Source organism: Neopsephotus bourkii, unplaced genomic scaffold, assembly GCF_033783945.1.
Source record: "Neopsephotus bourkii isolate Nb327-2 ecotype Australia unplaced genomic scaffold, CSIRO-AGI_Nbou_v1 NB_678, whole genome shotgun sequence".
Lineage (NCBI taxonomy): Eukaryota > Metazoa > Chordata > Aves > Psittaciformes > Psittacidae > Neopsephotus > Neopsephotus bourkii.
In genome coordinates this window covers 1,463,420-1,470,000 of record NW_026901177.1, presented here as the reverse complement: position 1 = coordinate 1,470,000, position 6,581 = coordinate 1,463,420, and positions in this window count along the sequence as shown.

Genomic DNA, 6,581 nt, shown 5'->3' with positions numbered 1-6,581 from the left:
AATTTAAAGTACAAAATCTAGGGAATATAAGAGCTAATTCAGCTACAGGTAAGGTAGCTGAGCAAACATTTTAATGGAAGTTAGTGAAAGAAAATACATGTAAACAATATGGGATATAAATTAAATGTACTGGATCAACTGGGTTTAGAGACTGTTTTCCCATTCTCCTTTGCGTAACTAGGCATACACCAAATGCATGTAACTTTCTCAGTACGTTTCTTTTTATACATTAGTTTCTATAAATCAGGTACCCAGAAAATGCATTTTGAATATTTTTGGATGCAAATTTTGTGGTTCTACATTATCTCCTTTTCTGGGGAAGTATATATGTTATACACATCATGCCAGCATTTGTTTTCAATGGTCAGTTCATCATACAGGTAAAGGGATTGTTTTGTCATCCAGGTAATGCTGTAGAAACTGTAATTACCTGTTAATGATACCTAGTTAAGTTTAAGTTTGGGCTTGCCTATTGATGGATTGCAGTCCACCAACAACAATTATAAAAATAAAGATGGGTTTGCTGTGAACTTTATAGAGCTGGAGTTCTGTATACTTCATAGTATTTACTTTAAATCTTTGTTGTTTCTATAATAGTCTTTAGAGGCAAAGACAATCTATGTTAAACACAGACATACCGGTATTTGGTGAGAAATGGTTTTGTTTGAAACTGAAAAAATATCACAAATTAAAATCTTTGAAGATATCTTGAGTAATTGAATTCCTATGTCTACGTGATCTATTTTTTATCAATTTGTAAGTTTTTAAGTAATTAAAATCTGTATGTCCTTTGTAATGTTATGTTATAAAGTGTATTCGAAGAAGCAGAAGCTTTCAAACTTTCAGCTATTCTAATTGGGGAAATTTATTTACTATGTTTCATATGCCAGGAAATATAGATTACTTTTGGTTGTCTCTAATGCTAGATATATAATACTTAATAAGTGCATCACAGTAAATGCAGCATCAGTGAACTGGTGTTCTATAGTGGTGTTGCTATCATCACTATACATCTAGAGAAAAACAGCTATAAATTTAGATGATCCTTAGAGACACGAGTATAACTGAGAGATTAATTTGGTCCTGCGTTGATATAACAGGTTACATCACCGGCTGTAGCTGCTCAGCACTGTACTGAATATGGATGTCAGCTATTTGCCATCAGCTCAGAGCATTTTTAGTAGATTCTGTTTTCTTAGTGATTACTTACCAAATGATTTCACTTCTTTTGCTTGAGGAAGAACGTAGTCTGTCCTGTATGTTACGACTTTCTAACTCTGACACTGAGATGGGGGAGGGAATAGAAAAAGAGCACTACACTATTAATATAATATTTGCTACTGTGCTGATTTTGCATTACCTCCCACTGAGCAAAGCATGGAGTAGCATTAGTGTTGCCTTGTCTGCTCATCACTTTGGTGAGAGGAAAATTCCTCAGTAGCAGACTATGCTGTATATGTCACGAAGTTAAAAATATGCCATGGTTCTAAACCTCTGTTTCAGATTATATTTTACGGTAACCAACCAGGATCAGACTCTCCATCAAATGGCACTTAGAGATACCACTCACTGCAACTCTGCTGAAAGCCTTATCGAACAGTCATTTGCTTGAGATGGCAGGCATGCACACTAGCGTGCAGCATGGAAAGGTGTTTACTTTGTTTCTGCAGTTCATTAGGAGAATTAGTGGATTATCTGCATTATGGCAGTAGAGAAATTGCAGATAATTTCTGTTGCACAACAATGTGAATATTAGAGTGCGAAATGGGAGATGGGCAAATGAACAAAAGGTGCTATGTAAAATTTTGGTCAGAACTATTAAGTTTTGAAATTTCTAGATTACATTATCAAAATAATTGTATTCACTGCAGAATTATTATTTTCAGTTGAAACTGATTTTGGAAATATAAATTCATTTTTACTTTGATATGTTTGATAATATGGTAATGATTTAGATTGCAACTCCACACTATATTTGGAGCCAAGTGAACAGGCAGCATTATTAGCTGCTGTAGACTAAAATACCTTGTAGAGATATAATTGTATGCCCATGGAGTATAAAATAACACTAATGATTGTGTTTGGAATGGAAAACACACAGTCGGACGTATTCCTACCCGTGTAGGTACGGACCTGCAAAATTAGCGCATGGCAGCAATGCATGGCATTGACAAATCAAAAAAATTCTGTAGAAAAGGTCCTGAGTCAGGAGTATGTCTGCACCAACTCTGCTTTGGAACAGGACTTGGCACTGGAAAAATAATGTAATTTGTCAGTCTTCAGTTTAGTGTCTTATTCTGCTATTGTCTGAATTTGTTAGTAGGTTAAGTAGCAACTCACAGTATTTACATGGTTCTGTGAATTGCTGGAAGTGGAAAACCATTTTGACTGAATGAATTCATGTCCTTCTGAGAAAGAGGATAAAAGAGGCCATTGAGAATTCTTAGCCCTTGATAAAGCAACATTTGGCAAGTGGAATCCAAAACCTTAACAGGTAAAGTAGAGCACCTCCAAAACTTTCTTGTGAAATGTTACAGGTGTTCCTCCTTGGTTATTAGTCTTTAATTACATATTGTGATGATAATTTTTATTTTAAAATAATGCCAGTTACCACCACCTCTTGGAAAGGGTCTTCCCATTTTATGCTTAATGGTATGAGGTGGTGGTGCTTATTCACTTTACTGATGAGTTTGAACACCAGATAGCCTCACTGTCAAGTCTTCTCATAGCGAAAAAACTTCAAAAGCAGCAGAGGTTATGAGCTCTTTTTATATTTCAGAGAGGAAATATTGAGTCCTTTGAGTGGTGCATTCTGATGTGATATTTATACCATGCAAAATAGAGACAAGCCAATTTTAGTTCAGCCTCACTTCAGCCACTGGTCTGGATCTCTACCACCATTAAAATGAATCAGCATAAAAGAGAATGTTCTCCCTTATCTCATGGAATCAGTTTTCATTAAAGGAAAGGAGGAGATGATAAAATGTGTACCCATATGTATTTATGCTTTCATGCACATAAAAGTAATTGTAGAGCTCTTGTGTATGCAAGACTATCAAATCCACATAATCTGTCACTCTCCAGATAGAAACCTAGGTGTGATAAGGGTTAATGTTTCCCGTAGCTGGCTTTGAAAAGAAAAAAATCTGTGTTATGTGAAAGCATTACACTTGAGTCTTAACTGAAAATGAATAGAAGCCACTGGAATTTTTTAGCGTAAGGTGAACAGGGCTAGAGATATCTACCTAAATGTACCTAAATGTTTTGTTAGGAGACTACAGATTTCTAAATGATCTTGCATATTTAGAAGAGATAATATTATTGAAACATATATATCCTTTTAGTTAGTTTATAAGTGTTCCCTGTGTGTATAAAAGCAGTTAAGAAAATCTGCTTTGTGATTTTTTTTTAAATCCAAAGTACCACTTATTAATTTGTGTCTTCAAACTGCTTAAAGCACTTAAAAAAAAAAAAAACAAACAAAAAACCAGACCTGTAAACTAAAATTACTTCTATGTAAATGTAACACAACATCTATATTATGAAAGGAAACTAAGTGGGAAGATGGGGAGACAGTGATGCTATATGGTCAGAGAGAATCTTTTGTTACTGTCTTTCATTATGAACTTCAGTATATTCAGAAGCTTCAGTTCTATTTATTTTTAATGTAAATTTCCTGAGGTCTATTGTGAATATTTTCTTGTAACAATATTTTACTTCAAGGCACTGAATCTTAATGATGAATTTTGTGTAAGACTATAGTATAATGAGGTGCTGGTTGTTTATTAATAGTTATAATACTTTAAACCAAACAACCCCCCAGCAAATGGTGTTAGAAATACAAATCCTATTGAGGTCTAATGGAGACTTGTGGTCTTAAGTACTTTAATGCTTCCTTATAACTACCAGTGATTCCCCTGTAATCTTGTTCTTTAGTTAGTAATCCCCATAATTTACACATCCCATTTGTGTGTGAAGAGCATACACAGTTCTTCATAGCATTATTTTACATACTAGATTCCAGAACAGTTTAGAATTACCTGCCACAGGAAAGAGAATTTTGCATAATAGTCAGCAAAGCACTCTTCTCACCGAGCTAAGAAAAATATTAGGAAAGAAGAATTATTTTCAGATAGGATTTGTAATTATGGGGTCAGTGAAGCAGAGGTACAAACAAGTACTTTTGAAAGGAAGAAGGTGCAAAGAAAGCTTCTAGCACATGGAAAAAATTGTGAAGATTCTGTAAAAGTGGAAGGAACAATCTGAGATCAACTGATTATGTCAATGAAAAAAAAGGTAAATTAAGGAATGCAAGACAACTTTTAACTGCTGTTTGAAATAACTACAGAGGCTTATGTTTTTGTGAGGAAGCATGAAACGCAATCCTTTTTTTTTTAAATAAATGTTTCACACAAGCTTTTAGAATAGAAGATAGATACTCACTCCCCCCCCACACTCCAAAACAATGAGAGTTCAACAGACTGTAACATCCAAAAACTCTACTTGCTTCCCATAATGCATTTCTACTGCAGAACCTTTGCAGTAATGGACTTTTAAAGTTTTTAACTGTGGTGCGGATAGCATCATTGATGTTCCTCAGACACCTTTAAATAACCCTACTCTAAAGCTTTAGTAACTTCACAGCTAGAGAACATTTTGCCTATGCTGTTTATGTTACCGCCTGAGTCATTAAAAATCAACAACATATTACCTCCATTGGTCTGCAGCTTATCTATCTTCCCTCTCCCCACCCCAGAAATGCAGAAATACTGCCTGAATGGGTCTGACTATAAAGTGAGAATATCATTTCCACAATAACGATGCTCTTTAGAAAAAGCTCTGCAAGTGTTCTTATGATAGTGAAGCTGGTCATTTAAGGAAACCGTGTATGTCAAGATAAGACGAAATGTGAACAGATTCCATGCTCAGGTAGTATGCTGATAGTAAATATCAGGCTTTGGCCAGAGATGTGTTTTGATTACGGCTCTTAAAAGCAACTTCCTATGTGATCTGCTTAGCTAGTATAACTTTTACATGAGTTTTGCAATAAAGGATTCAAAACTGAAAAAAGTCTTTTGAGGAAGCTCTTACAAGGGATGATTTTCATTATTAGCAGCTTTTGAAGGATAAGGAAGATAAAATTACTTTGTGATGGTGGATGGCAACTGACTTCTGATCAATGAAAAGTGGTGGCGTATGCAATAACTTGATTTAACCAGGGAGTACGTTATTAATTTTTAAAATTTATTTGAGCATCACCTTTATGTTGTAGCTTATGTTGCAAAAAGTTATCAGAAACGTTCTTGGTTTTAATCTGAGCTCTCATAAAATTTTCCTTGAGATGAAGTGATATTTTTTTATTGAAACATTCCTTTTTAGGCACAAATACATATATGTACCTCTGAAGCTAAGTGAAAACTACTGGCCTTGAAATACTGTAATTGTCCTTTTAAGAGAGGTACTAGGCAACAATTATGTAACTGATCCTAATTCATTTTTTATATATTAGAATCATAGAATCATTTTTGTTTGGAAAAGACTTTTAAGAGACAGTACGCTTTATCTTTAAAAATTCTGTATCCGTAAAAGCCGTACATAAATTCTGAGATTCTGAAGTCACTGTTGATGTACTTGGATTTCTTTCCCTAAAAAGATAGAGGCCAACCATTGTCCTTTTAATGTTTAATCCCTGCCAAAAGATCCCCCAGTTTTTCCATTTGGATTAATCATTTACAATATCCTATTCTGCAATTTTACATAACAGTTGTATGAAAGATTTTCTTGTTTTTCCAGAGACTGTTGTTCAGCACTGTTCTTATATAAGAAGCTGATAAATTCCAAAATAAGAATTAATGCATTAGCACTCTCAATGAGTGATTTCTTTTTCTTCCATATATGCGTATAAGCATAAAAAAAAGTACATGGATAATAACATTGATCTTTTTTATCACTATATATCTTGATTTTGTTTCTTTTGATGTGTAAGCCCAGCAGCAAGGCATATGCTATGTTTTAACCAGAAGTACTGAACACTTGGTGAAATTCTGCACACTTAGTGCAGGAGGTCAGACTCCATGATCATACATGTTCCTTCTAGCCTTAAACTGTATGAATGAAGCTGTAACCTCATGTGGGAAGGATCTCTCTAAAAATGCCTTATTTATGTATGCTTGGAATTTCAATAGTATTTGTCTTTGTTAGAAAGGGAACAACTAAAGGGACTGTGGCTTTATAGAAGTATCAGCTTCTGCAGATCCTGGCACCTTTCTACAGAGTTAAACTTTCTGATGGTACTGGTTTTACTATGGCCTAAGGGTATGTGGCCATTACTGCAAGCTCATAGAAGTAAATTGGAGATTTTTAGATTTAAGTCCATGTTATCTGATGTCATACTATCTTAGTACCATCATGTTTCAGTTTTCTGGGAGTTAGTAATTTTTAAGGTGAAATTCAACAGTGATTCAAAGAGCCATTATGCAGAATTCTGAATGTACACCTATTTTTGTCACTTACTATTTCATACCATACCTTGTATTTATGGACTATCAGATGGCCTCATCAGACAAGTGAAGTAAATACAG